The sequence below is a fragment of the Fukomys damarensis genome, unplaced genomic scaffold (assembly GCF_012274545.1).
Source record: "Fukomys damarensis isolate Sample0158 unplaced genomic scaffold, DMR_v1.0_HiC HiC_scaffold_16, whole genome shotgun sequence".
Lineage (NCBI taxonomy): Eukaryota > Metazoa > Chordata > Mammalia > Rodentia > Bathyergidae > Fukomys > Fukomys damarensis.
Genome location: NW_022900928.1, coordinates 67,890,361 through 67,905,180, shown reverse-complemented (window position 1 = coordinate 67,905,180; position 14,820 = coordinate 67,890,361). Strand labels below are relative to the sequence as shown.

The following is a 14,820-nucleotide window of genomic DNA, read 5'->3' as shown; positions in this document are numbered from 1 at the left end:
ATATATATAGTGCCACAACATTTACATACTTCATTTTGTATTATATATCCAGAGAGGAAAAAAAATATCTTAGATATTATATCTATATTGGTAACAGAAATTAGCTTTGGGAAGTGAACTATGACTAAATAGGGATTAAAAAGTCTTTCTTCTTAACTCTTAAGAAATTTTCTATGACAAGAAAGTACTTTTGTTTTCTGCATCTAATTGATTTCATGAAGGCAATAGGAAGAAGGACATGTAAAATCAATTACTGAGCTCAGGATATTTACAGAGAAAGCAAAAGACTGTAGGGGTGGTGCCTTATGTCAAATATTGAAGGGCTGTCATGTGAAAGGGATCCACTCAGGCCTGGAGCTAAGGCAGGAATGATTGCCCACAGGGAGGTAACAAGCACCTCCTTTAACAGGAGAGAACTCCTTACATTCCAGGGGAGGCACAAGCCTGGAGCAGGCTGCCTTCTGGGAGTGAACTTGGAATCCTGGGAGGGCTCTGGCAGAGATGTGGGGCCAAGGCCATGGACTGAGGGTGAGAGGTGTCAGTAGTTAGGAAACTGATATCACTTGGTCCTAGGCCTTTGAGGTGACAAACATATCTTTTAAAAAAAATTTTTTTAATTTTTGCAAACTAGGATATTAAAGTAACTAGTATCTACTCTCATCGTTTCATGATATAAAATAAGTATTTTAACACCAACAAATGCAAAATCTCGAGTTGCAGAATTGGAGCATATTTAGCTTTACAAAACTTCACTATGCTTTTTACTATTTGAATTTCATTGTAGTAAAAACTGAGTCATGAGATGCTCTATCACAAAGAAATGAAACTGTTGATACACAGGATAGAAAGACAGCCAATGGGTGGGAGCAGGGGAGCTCTGTGGAGCACATGGCTCTGGGCTCCATCTACAGCACTGCAAAGGGGAAGAGCAAAAAACAGAAGAAAACAAAAAACAGAAAACAACCCCCACAAACTGTATGTGCCCGAGTGACCTAGAGTTGAAGTTTCACCCCAAATGTGTTCAGTTTGTGAAAAATACAGTCACCAAGACAATAGATGTCACAGATACTGCTGTCATACTGTTTCCACTGAAATGGCCAGGAGAAGGGGAGCAGATTCCCCTAACATCATAAAGGGCCTTTCTGGCTTGGGGTCTGTTCTGGCTTGGGATCGTCAGCTGAATTACAGCCTCACGCTGGCTTGGCCAGACTCCTGTACACAGGTCCTGGGTCCCAGAGCTGAGGCCCTAGCTACCAGAAACCATTTGACCAACAGCTGGCAAATACTGCAGTTAGGAAATATTTACTAAAGCCTACTAGATGCGGCCTACCTCATTTGCTATTTGTATAAATCCAACAAGCTCCCCTTCCTGAGCAAAAGGGATGACTTTTTGTGGGACACTGACTGGGAGCTAAGACAACAGGGAGCAAAACAACATGGAAAGCAGAGAGGGGATTCAGAAAATCCACGGAGGAGGTAAGGTGGGGGGCAGGTTCGTTCCAACTGTCCACACATGAACTTATTTAGGAAACACAGACTGAATGCCTATTGTGTGCCAGGCCCTGTTCTACTATAATAAACATGATGTAGAGTATAGACCCTTTTCTCAAATACACTACTGCCTGGAGGGAAAGGCAGACACAGAGCAAAAGCCCATCAAAGTACAGGAGGTAGAGTGGGAGGGCCTGGAGAACCACATGCAGAATGAGGTATTTTGGCTGAGGCTGGGAAGATGCATGGGAGTTTCATGGGGACAGGGCTGGTGGGGGTGGGGGTAGAGGCTGAATACATGCAAGGCAGAATCCGTATGTCTCCTTCTGTGTTCCTCACTGCCTTCGGACCCCTCCATTCCGAAGAGGCATCTCACTTGTAACAAGCATGCAGGCAGTACTTGGAAGTCCTGAGGAAAGAGGGTGACTGGAAGTCTCTTGTGAGATTGAACTTTGTGGATCCTATTCCCTTGGAGTCCTACCTAGGGAGTATGGAGGAATGGGAAGCCACTATAGGAACACCAAGTCTTTGGTGCATTGTCACATCCTGGGCAAAGTCACAAACACAGGCCCCACTGACCCCCACCTTTCTGTATGTCATAAAAGTACTCCTTCCCCCAAGACCCACATGGGAAAAGCCAGACTCCAGGGAGGACCCCATGAGCCAACCCCACTGGGCCTTAAGAGAAAACACCAAATCCTCAGAAAGGAAGTGGGTTCTGCTTCTAATCAGAGCTCTCCCAGCTTCTTTGTTTTCTGTCCAGGACAGGGAAGCATTAACCTTTCTGGCCTGGCACTGTGTGCCTCAGAGTCCAAGTTCAGCCTAATACACTCCTCTCAGCACCAAGGTCCCAGCCCAGAGCTAGGAGCAAAGAAGCCCTCCACCACTAACCTTGCAGAAACCAATGCCTGCCTGCTTTGGGAGTGGGTATCCAAATCCTTTTAGGCCCTAATTTACTAGCTACATAAGTAGTCTGCAAAATCCACATCCACCTTCTCAGACGAGCCCATTCACAGCAACAACCTAGGTTAAGATTTAAAAACCCTTTGTTAGGATTACACATCTTGAGATGTCACCAAAAGAGAAAAAGTAAGATTAACATAAAATTCACTTTATGCAAATCTTACAGAGAATGTTTGGCTCCAACTAACTACAAAAGGGCATTCTTTGTTCTATGAAAGAATTATTCTACTATTTTTTCTAAATGCAGGTTCTCTTATTAAAGAAAAGTAAGATTTCATTTATGAAACTGATTTGCATACAATATTTCAAAAACCACCTTGTTCAGTCTAGTGAGTCTTGCCTGTGTTTACCTGGCACAGAACAAGTCTTTCTCATTATAGCTCTTGTCATGGCTGAGTCAGACATAGGGCACAGGTAAGGAAAGTCACAGGGAGACCAGCAGTTGGGGGATCTGAGTGGACCTTCCAGCTCTAGAGGTTTCCAGAGCCTCCCAAAGACAAGGGTGAGAAGAAGGGGTAAACTGGAGACAGAATGACGTGTAATAGGGCAACTGGTACTGACGCTTCTGTAAAATTATTGAAATGGCAAAATCTCACTTAATTCTCCTAACAGCATTTTAAACTTGGTGTTGTTATTCCCCCCATTTTACAGAGGGGCAACTGAGGCTTGGAAAGCATAAGTGACCAGATTATTCAGCTCCTATTGGTAGAGCTGAGATTTGAACCCAGCCAGACCTATGTCCACCACACTGTCCTCTATGGGGCTGGACCCAGAGGTGCCCTGTAGCAATCCATGCTAACCAAGTCGACGGGAAGAGGCATTCAAAGATGCCAGTGCAGGAGAGGGACTGCCAACAGAGCAAAACACAACAAGATGTGAGCAAAGGAGGTTTGGAGCCAGAGGTATTGGGAGGCTGTGCGTGGGACAGGGAGGGAAATCTCCACACATGATCTGGCCCCGAGCAGCAGAGGCCTAGGACCTACTTACTGGGGCAATGAGGGCAGCAGTGATCAGTGGAATAAGCTGGGGGTGGAGAAAAGGAACCAGCACTGACCACACTACCTGAGATCAATAGGTACTGCATAAGGAAATGGATCAAGTTCCAGCTCTGCCAATTAATTGCGAGTCACACTATCATCCTGAGCCTCTTTTCCCTTATTTGTTGAATGAGAATAGAAATAGCCACTTCACACAGTTTCTTTAAGGGGAGAAAAAAGGTTACTGGTTTAAAGAAATTCTATATAAGTTGTTAAGCAGAGGGACACAGCATGAGAGGTGACTGGGGAATCAGGCAGGGAATGGAAGTAGGGGAAAGGTAAAAAGGGATAAGAAAAAACACCTGAAAAGGAACAACATGGAAACATTGTCTTTGTAAACGGGGAAGTGTGGAGGGTGAAGGGAGGGCTGGGGAATGGGGAAAAATAAGAACCAAGATAAGTCATGCAAAGGTACAAGATCCCAATGATGAATGTAACTGTATTGTATACCTAAAATGTATGGATAAACTTAATAAAGACTAAAAAGAAAAAAAAAAAAGAAGAAGAAGAAGAAAAGAAACAGCACCTGAGCCCTGAGCATGGCCTCCAAAGCCATGGCAGGCAGAACTGGGGGCAGTTTGAGGTAGGAGTTTATTTTTGGCTGAAACTGTGATTCTTAGAGAAGTACACTCTGCAGGTTATTAGAGCTGCCTTGACAGCCCTCTGCCTTGGGGGCAGAGAGAAAGCCAGGGCCCACCCCTGGCCTACAGGTACACACACAAACACCTCTCCTCCCTGAGCCCTTCTCACGCACAGGCCCAGGGAGGTGGCTCTCCCGGGGAACCCTCTTTGGGTGGAAACCCTTTTCCACCCCACCCATCTCCTGGCAACCCTCCCTGGGCCTGCAGATGCTATCTCTGCTTCCCAGCCACAAGCCCCAGTCAGGAGATGTCTGTGGGAACTGGAGTGAGTGAGGGGTATCTGGAGATCTGGAAAAGTTCTGGACACATCGAATGAGGAATTCTGGGTCACTGTAGGACCTGTTTCATTGGTAGAAGCCTTCTTCCTCTCATGCTCTCCCTCTCCTCTCTTTCTCAAAAGCAGCCTGATATGGAGGAAAGTCAGATAGGCCTGTCTTACATCTGAACTCCACCTTGGGCAGGTTACTTAACCTCTTTGAGCTATAGTTTCTCCAGCTATGTGATGGGAATAATCATGCTTACTTCACTGGGTTGTTGTAAGGATTAAGTAATATTAAATAAGATATAACCTATGTAGTATATCTGGCACATCACATAAACCTTGTTGTGAATCCTGACCCTAAGCAAGTCTCTTGACTTCTTTTAGCCTCTCTTTCTTAATCTGTAAAATGGAAATTATAAAATCGACTTCTTTGGGTTGCTATAGAGTTGTAAGGAGCTACTGCTTGCAAAATATTCTGCCTAGTGTCTGTTATAAACTTAGTTAATAGTATTAACGTCTATGATTGTTTGGGACCACATCTGGTTTCCCTTTCAAGACCTTTGTTCCAAAGAGACTCCTTGGGAGAAGAAGAAGAAGGGCTGGCCCTGCTTTTAGTTTCACCAGAATCTGTAGCCACCAAATGCAACTCACTGATCTCTCCAAAGAAAACCCATTTCCTGATGCCTGCAGAATTAGTGAGAGGACCTAACTACCTCCTCTCCCTCTTTCATTTTCACAGCTAAGATGAAACTTTCAGAATGTTTCCATGGTCTCATAGCTGTACTAGAGTCAGAACCAGCAAGACCCAGACCCCACTCAGCAGAAGGGCTTTGGTGCAGTGATTGTAGCTACCAGGTAAGCCAGCAAGTACTAAGGATATGCCTCCCAAGAACTCAGACAACTGCTTCATTCTTCCCTGCTGCTTACTACCCTGTTCTCCACAAGGCTGGCCCACCCAGTATTGGGGGTGCTGCCCAGGTACAAACAGGAAACAACAGACACTCAGGTGTCTGAGGCTCAGGCCTCAGGCCAAAGCACCAACTATGGCTGGCAAAAGAGGACAAGCTTCCACCTCTCCAAAAGCAAATGTATTTATTGTCTCTCCACCCAAGTTTGGGGAGGTTGGTATGGCATAGATTGAGAGATGATAGCTCCAAGGGGGAAAAAAAAATCTATCTAGTAGTGTCAGCAGCCCATTTAACCTGGTTCAAGCCCAGCTAAGCAGGCACACAGGGAAAGAAGAAAAGAAAAGGAAGGACTGCCATTCATCAGAAAAAATTAAGAGCTGCTGATTTTTTTGTGGATTACTGTGTGCCAGAGACTATACTAAGTACCTTACAGATCTTAACTGTATTAATCCTTACAACATCCTAGGAAGAGGGTAGTACTGTATTACTATTCTCATCATTGGATGAGGGGGCTGAGCACAAATACTCATTGAGCAAGATGGGCAATCTGGCGTTTTCTCTGCACTCATCACACTGCCTCCTCCAAGATAAGCAGGGCAGCAGAGTGGGAGGAGCCATGGAGCTGGGAGGCTGGCAGGCCCAGCTGTAAATCCATACCTCCATGTATAGACAATGTGATCATGGAAAAGCCCTTAACTATTCAGCACCCCTGTTTCCTCATCTATAGAACACGAATGATTCAGACCTGCCTTTCCACTAGGGAGGATTACCTCACAGGGTCACTGCAAATGCTAAAAGAAATAATGTATGTAAAAGTTTGCACTCAGTGCATAAAATGCAATCAGAGTTCAATCACTGTTATATTATCATATATATTATGAGTACAATGGGGAAGTCACTTTGGAGAAGGCAGTCATGCAGGTATGTATGTACTCGAGATTGAACTTAGAGCCTTGTACATGCTAGGCAAGCACTCTACCAGTGGGCTCAATATCCATCCCATATAAAAAATGTTTAAAAATTTTTTTTACTATCTTGCTAAGCTCCCTAGGCTAGCCTTGAATTTATTATCCTCCTGCCTCAGCTTCCTGAGTTACTGGGATTACAGTCTTATGTCACCAAGCCCAGTGGGATAATTTAATGTTGCCAACTATTTCTTGCCTGCAAATTCTGCTCTACACCTTGTTACCTGGTCAGGCCAGCTCATGTGCTGCAGAAGTGGCCTGGGCTCCACATTGCTCCCTCTGATGTTTGCAGGGGCTTCTGGACCCTCTCCCTCTCTGGACAGCAAGCTGAGTTCTCAGAGGACAGGAGCTCTATGTGTTACTTCTAGGATGCATTTCCCAGTGCCAGGGGAGCCTCCAGGTCCCACTGCCTTGTATCCCTATTTGGAAGAAGGTCTGCTGTCAGGGTACAACCAGCTCTCTGCCTCTTTGGTGGGTCAAGGTGAGCTGTTCTCACTGGAAGTGATTGCTACCCTTAAATATGTTTTCTAAGTTCCATGTGGTGTTTTTTCTGGCTCAGTTAGCACTTTTGGGCAGAGAGAGGGTATTCTATACATCTCACACCACAAAATATTACCAAACAAGTAGCACTTATGTTCTGAACAACTTTTATACAGTTTTCAAATGTCCCACCAGATGTTTGCACTGGTGAATAGCCTGCCTTTGATCATATAAGTCTACAATCCAATTCCATTTTTTTATGCAAAAATGAAATGTCTTATACATACTTTTAATATACACTTTTCCCAGGGATGTCATTCTCTGCATGGAGGAAATAATTATTTTATTTGGAGCTTTACCAAGAGTTGTTTAACATTATGGAAAAATCATGGTTTTATTTACTTTGCAGTGCTGGGCATCAAACTGAGGGCCTTACATATAGTAGATAGTGCTCTTCCAACAAGTTCCACTTCCTGCCCTAACCATGGCTTCAGAACTCTTACTAGAGCATCCCAATACATGTCTGTATTTGTGTCTGAAACAACTACATCCTGTTGTTTCAAGAATCCTTCTGGGAGATTATGTCCAAGGATTTATTCACTGAAATATATACTTTTTCATTATACATTACTTTGTTTTCTCCTTTTTATTCAAATTAGAGGATTTTAGAAATTTTTTATCCCTATTTTCTATAAATTTCATTTTAGGATATTAAAGAGGCCTTTCCAAATCCGTATTACAAATGACCCTGGGTCTAATAAGGAGAATAAGTTTAGAAGAAAGCTGGGGAGGAGTGTTACTTGATCCCTTCTGGGTCCTCTTTTCAGATTTGCCTGTCAAGGAAGAGGGAACTTTCAGGTCTGTTCTCTGCCAGCTCTCTGTCTGGTGAATATGGTTAATTCTGCAGTGAAGTCTTAGAAATCGCCTTGTGGCCATTCATCCAAATCCTATCTCAAAACAAACCAACAAAGGAAAAACAAAAACACAACACTCTATCTCCAATACAATTGTATTTTTCAGGCTGTTGAATCTATTTTCAATTGCTTTGCTGCCTTGGAGGGTGAGAGAAAAGAGGGATGTTATGTACTGATACCCTAAATCCCAACCCTACTGCTTAGGGTTGACAAGATGTGATTTGCTAGCTCCTCATCTGTCTGTCTATCTATCTATCTATCTATCTATCTATCTATCTATCTATCTATCTATCTATCATCTATCTATCTATCTACCTACTGCACTACTGGGGATTGAACACAGGGTCTTTGCATCGAGCTATATTTTTAAGCCTTTTTTTTTTTTCACTTGAGACAGGCTCTTACTCACTTGTTAAGTTTCTTGGGCTGACTCAAACCTGTAATCCTCTTGCTTCAGCCTCCCAGGGTGCTGGGACTACAGGGATTCACTACCATGAGCCGCTTCTTTCTTATAGCCTGCCCCTTCACCCCCAGTAAGTCTTTCTCCACCTGGAAGTGTAAGACTGGAAGTAAGCTGGATCCTGCTGCAGAAGGAAATAATCCTCAGAGGAACAAGAGTGTTTTGCCTTTCTTTACTCTCCGGCTACCAGGTCTTTCACAAGATGAGAGCTCCCCTCAGGCATGTTGGACCTGACAACTGGAGGCTCAATTAGTCCGTATGGCTGGCTTAGACTGGCTGAATTAGCCCCATGGACATAACAGCAGCTTCTTTCTCTGGACCTCCCTTCCATTCTCCTCCTCACTGGGCTGCTCCTGTGGACAGAGACCACGTTGTACTCCTCTCTGACTTTCCAATACCAGGATAAGTATAGGTATATAGAACTAAACAATCAAACCCAGTCAGTTTATTTCCTCCCTTGCTGTCTGAGCTCAGCCACCCTGATGCCCTGCTGTCCTGGCAAAGGGGCTTTATTCTGCAATCACCACAGACTGTTTGCCAACTTGAGAAGCCTCTCCAGCATTCTGGATCCTTCAGTACCTTTCCTTAGGCTGAATACTACTGAATTTAGATAAAATACTCACTGAGCCTATTAAACCACAAATCAGTGTTCACCAGGAGCCACCAGAGAAACTTGGTTGTTACTCTGTAATGTTCAGGGAAACAAGAAAAATCCCAGTTAGTTTATAACCATTGCTATCTATATAGGGGAATATGGGTGGGGGGTGACTTCTCTGGACAAGCTGGCATGGGAGTCCAGAGTGCAGCACAGGAAAGCTATGTGTTGGTAGCCAAGCTCACAATGCTGCTGAGCCTTGGATGGAGAAAACCCCAGGCCACTGATTCTCATCTTTGGGCACAGGAACCTTAGTGATGAGGACACCTGCCACTTCACTTCAGATCCTCCTCAAGGCTCACAGAACTTTTGAGAAGCCCTGCAGCAAGACAACATCTAACACCATACACAAAACCATGCCCTGATCTGTTTGGCAGAAACCCACAGCTCTGAGTAATGAGGGGATCTAAAAGTCACCAGAACAGAGCAGGTCTGAGGCCACCCAGGTGTGCTCCTGTCCCTATGGACTCCCCGAGCCTCTTTAAGCCATTTCTACTGCCCAGTGTTCCTCTGAAGTTAGCTGTTGGTCCAAAGAGCAGGAAATGGAATAGAGGAGCTCCATGGTGAACAGATCCACTCCTCAGGGTTCCTGGACTCAATAACAGGGCAGCTAGCCTCCCTCCCTCTCAAAAGCGCCTCCCTCTTCTAGGCTAAGCCCTATACTGGTTCCTCCACCACTACCACCTCCATGTCCTCTCTTCTATACTGAATCTTTTCTCTACCCCTCTCAAGTCTCTCCCAGGCCCCCAAAGCCTTCTCTTCATGTTTATTACTTCATCAGCCCCCTTCCGCGAAACAGAATTGTATAATCCAAATCTCCATCACTTTCTTAACTCCTACTCAACCATCAGCTGTGGCCACCTGGCACTGCTTTCATCTGGGCACTACAGACACTACAATAAGGCCATTGCTATTTGCCCCACTGTGCAACCCACGAGCCCACTTTTAACCTCTGGGCTCTACAGTATGTCTGCATGTTCTGATGCTGTTTTCTCTCTCCACCTTAATGAAAATTTCTCCTTGGTGGACATAGCTCTCCTCCCATCCTTTTCACCATTCCTGCTTAGTCTCATCTACAGGCACTCACTCTTCAGCTGTCCTTAAGCCTTCCCTCTCCTCCAGGTCTGTCCTTGGACCTTTTCCTGCTCTGCATATTCTCCCTAGGCAGCCTCCCTCCCTCCCATCACCTCATGCAGCACTATTTGATGGTGACTCCCAGATATCCATCTCCAGTCCTGATCGGTCTCCTGGCTCCAGATCCCAATTTCTTAGCATGTATTGAGCACCTGTAGATCGTTATCTGTTCCTATTTTTCCTCCCACCCTCTGGACAAGTTTGCTCCATATTCAATCCTGATGCAGTTCCAACATCCCAAGCCAGAAATCTCAAATTTACATATGACTCTCCTTTGCTGTCCATATACAACCTGTTGTCAAAGTCCTCCTGATCTTTATCTCAGCATTCTCAAATCTGAATCCTCCACGTCTGCAGATACAGTAATAACAGAAAATACTTATGCAGTATATATGTTCCAGACACTTGCCTAAGAGATACACACACATATTCACATTTCACGCGACCTGTACAACCATTCTGTGAGCCAGACACCAGCATTCTCCCCATTTTACAGATGAGAAGGTTGAGGCAAAGAGTGGGAAGAACTTGCCTAATATCACAGTCATGTAGTGCAAAGCTAAGTTTCAAACCCCAGGTAATCTGGCTTTGTGTGCTAGAATATGTGCCCTTAGTGTGGCCCACTTGTGCCCCTTGCATCAGCTTTCCGTCTGGCCTCTCCTGCATGGGCCCTTCATCCATCCTCTCTTCCCACCTCACCCATACTCTACAAAGCTCTTCCATGGAATGAAACTAACTAGGCTTAAAAATACCTGCTGGCTTCCTACTGCCCATGAGATAAACTCCATACTTCTTCTTGGGCATTCAGAGCTCCTCCTAATCTGTCCCAACCCACACCTCCAACGTCGTCCTCCAGCAACTCATCCCTTGTCAGTCCTCTCAGCATTCTGCAAAGCTGCACCCTTTTCAACAGCAAGTCTTCACACCCACTGTCTCCTATGCTAGAGCATTGTTGCCATGTCTGCCTGCCAGTCAAAGTCTTATCTTTCCTTTGCTGTGCACTTCCAACACCATCTCTCTGTATTTTCATTAGGCAGTGTCCCAGAGCTCAGACTCACGTCTCTTACAGAGTCCACTATGAATATTACAGTTTATCTTCTTGCAAATAATATCCTCTATCTAACAATTAAGAGTGGCTAAATATGGGGCTGGAGATTTAGCTCAGCGGCACTGCGCCTTCCTGGCAAATGCAAGGTCTTAAGTTGGATCCCTGGTACCAGGAAAAAAACAAACAAACAAACAAAAAAAACAATGGTTAAATATTCAAGGAATGAATGGAGGCTCCAGATGTGGTCCACTAGATTCTTCTATCTCTGCTCCTACACTTCAAATGATTCTTTTACTGGGTCACACTTGATCATAAAGGTGCAAAATGTTGCCTGGAATCTATTTTCCCTGACTTCCTACAGTTTAGGGTGACTCTCTTCCCTGTTTCTCTTCATAGCAAACATAAATACCAGGAGAGTGAAAGTCAAAATCTAACTAACCAGTCAGAACATAGCATAAGAAAAATGACAGCAAGGCTGGGGATGTAGCTCAGTGGGGCAGCATCTGCCTGGCAAGTGCAAGGCCCTGAGTTTGATTCCCGGTACAAAAAAAGAAAAAAAAGAAAGAAAGAAAAGAAAAATGATGGCACCATAGCACACAGACTGTCAGGGCCCATAGACATCATCTCATCTACACGTTTTCATTTCATACATGAGGAAATTAAGGCCCAGGAAGAAGAGGTTTGCATAAGGGCAGCAGCAAGTGAGGGGCAGACTGTGTGGGAACCCAGGACTTCTGAGTCTCCATCCAGAGACCTGGCCATTCCCTATTGCTTTTCAACTTATGTACCCTGGGGACTGAGGGACTTCAGAGTTCTTTGCCTTCCCCACAGCTATCCTCAGAACGAGTTCAGGCTGTCTTCCTGATCTCAGGAAGTTAAGAGGCTTGACATAGAAACAGTGCATGGACATTGGATGAGCCAACATTCCTTGTTCATGCAAACTTGGGATTGTTGGTTACCCAGCACTAAGCTGCAATTCCCAATCACACTAGCTAGCCTGGGGCTTTCAACAGGAGCCCTACCAAGGGCAGTGGTTCTTCCCCTGCTCTCCTGTGTCTTCCAACACCTCCTCTGTGTCTGACCCAAGCCATTCCTCCACAATCATACTTTCCTCTCCTCCCCACTCCCTCTGCCTCCCACTTCCTTCCACTTAGTCACCATGAAGTCACACTGAGAGTCTGCTCCCAGGCCTCTCCCCAAGAAGTATGTGTGTATACCAGAAGAGAGAAGTTGAAAGACTGCAAAGGAGGACACAGTGGGAAAAGTGAGCTCTGGAGTCAAGGAAACATGAGTTCAAATCTTGATCCTGTCAGTTGTGTGACTTCATCAAGTTACTAAATCTCTTACATCACTGCTGAAAAAGGCAGGGCTGTCTGGGAGGCAGTTTCCTCACCTGTTAAATAGGGTTAATAACACAGTTACCTCACTGGTTTCCAATGAGAATTAAATAAGATAAAGTGTGTTGAGTGTCCACTTCCCTGGCCATGGAGCATGAGGTATGACTGCCAAGCAGTGGCCTGGGTAGCACCTGCAGCTCACCTGTGGAGGTGTGGAGGTGAGTGTGAGAGTATGGTATCAGATGGCCTCTGAGGGAGAGTAAGAGGGTAAGGGTGGAGCCTCAGGAAGGCTATGGTTATGCTTGTGAGCAAGAAGAGCTCCTGCCAAGTGTGTACATAAGCACAACCAGGCTGAGTATCTCTCCTTCCAAACTTCTCCCCAAATCACAGAACTACTGGGTCTGCCCTTGGCAGTAATGAGAAATCCAAACCATTCCTGGGCTGGGGCTGGGGGAATAATCCATTCCACAAGGCTCATCCAGGGAAAATAAGCCAAAGTGAGCCTACTCCAGGAGCCAGCTGGTGGGGAACTGTACTCCATAAGATGGCCAAAGGGTCAGAGGCCTCCCTGTAGCCTGGCTGGAGCCCAAGAACCTGCCCAGAGCTTTGTAATCAGCACAAGCATTTCTCAAGCTCTAGATGGATCACAGAGGCAGCCAAACCCACCAAGCCTGTGCAGCTGGCTACCTTCCAGCAGGCTGGCATAGCCACATCTTGGAGTGGGGCAGCCTCCTCCCTGCAGTTCCTGTCCGAGGCCCAGGGCAGTGAAAGGTGGGCCCCAGGGTTTTGGGGGAGGTCAGATAGGGCAGAACCCACAACCCCACTTGATTAGCCCTCTCCTGCAGATACAGAGCCCTGGGAGTACACCCTTGAGACAATCCTGGCCAAACCATCTCCTAGACAAGAATCTCTTCCTTTGAAAGATCTTGAGTGAAGGTGTGAATAATCTGCAACAATGCATAAGATTCTAATAAGATTACTGACATTTAGAAATGGGAAGAAAGGAGCTAAAGGTGTAGGGAAGGTGGGATGGGTAGGGGAAGAGTAAAAAGGGAAAAGAAAAAAATGTGAGAGAATGAAAAGATGAAAATAAAGTGTTTGTAGATGGGGAGGGGAGGAGGGGGTGAAGGGAGGGCAGAGGTAAGGGGAAAAAAATGAGAATCAAGACTTGCCATGTATAGGTACATGATCTCAACAATGAATGTAACTGTACTGTGTCCCTAAAATGTACCAATAAACTCAATTAAAGCTGAAGAAAAAAAAAAAGATCTTGAGTGAAAAGCTGATTCTATAGCCTCCCTCCTTGGTAGTTGCTCTAGGATTTAAAAAACTGCATTGATTGGAAATCCTTCTTCTTAGCTAACCTAGATCTCTAGTTAATAAAGTTTATCTCAGTGGAGGCAGAGAAGAAGGGAGGGATAGAAGGTCTTCATTTGTTGGCAAATTTCTCAGCTCTCCTAATGAACAAAATCATAAAATTTGCCTACCTAAAAAGTTTAGGCTTAAAACTCAAGATTATTCCTCTCTCTGATTGCAAAGGATGTGCCCAGAATTAATAGCCTTTTAGGAAATGTTAGTAGTAGCTTAGGATCATTTTACAGATACAGGAGGAAAAGAACTTGTGTGATGTATGTCTGCATTTCATCTCCAGCCCCATCACAGACTTCTACCCAAATCCAAATTCAGAACAGCAGAACACAGGGAAGGAATCCTAGGTATCCACTATACCCCATGTTGGGATTTGGCTCCCTCCCACCTGCTGTCTTCTCCAACCTACTCTTCCTTGCTTGACAAATCCCTCCTCATCCTTCAGAGCTTTGCTCAGACACCACCTCCTCCAGGCAGCCTGCTCTGAGTTCCCAGAAAGAATCGATTTTCACTATTTCTGTTAGATGACATACTTTTTACATACCTAAGCAAAGCACAGATGAGACTTACTCACTTAAGACTCTCAGCCACCACCCCCATATATATATGTATATATGTGTGGACTTCGAGCTCCCTCAGTACAGAGACTGTGTCTTAATTTTCGGTGTTTCCATATCTGGCATAAAGTAGGTGCCTCCCCCTATTTATTAACTTTTAGCTGAAAAAACTCATGCCAAAAGTATTAAACCAAAATTATATGGCTAGTTAGTGGCAGAAATTGGAGCAAAACCAAGGCTTTCTAATTTTGCATCTAACTCTCTCCCCTGTGCCCCACTCTAAGGCTCCCATTATTGTTTCCCGTTTTTTCTCCAGCTTACACTTTTTCCTCCTGCAAACTCTCCCACTCCTACTGATGCTTTGGACAGTGCTTCCTGTTTTACCTCCCACCTGCCAGGTTCCCCATCAGCCTGAAACTTCAAGGGGTAAAGTCCTCTCCCTCTGCGTCACCCTTTTCTTTACTCACCCCCAACACAAAATCTTTCCAACAGCACCTGCCCCTGCCCAAAGCCCTTCTAACTTAGTGTAACTTTGCTCAACTTGGTTGCCTTTCAGATGTGTTTAACTGTCCCCCAAGTCTGGTTAGGGCTCTTTTCTGA

The 14,820-nt window shown here is 45.0% G+C and overlaps 1 protein-coding gene across 1 annotated transcript in view; it reads right to left on the bottom strand.

Annotated features, from left to right (window-relative positions):
• Pou2f3 (POU class 2 homeobox 3) overlaps nt 1-14,820 on the bottom strand; it is a 78,082-nt gene that overhangs the window by 37,169 nt on the left and 26,093 nt on the right. The gene's annotated exons all lie outside the window — the stretch shown is intronic.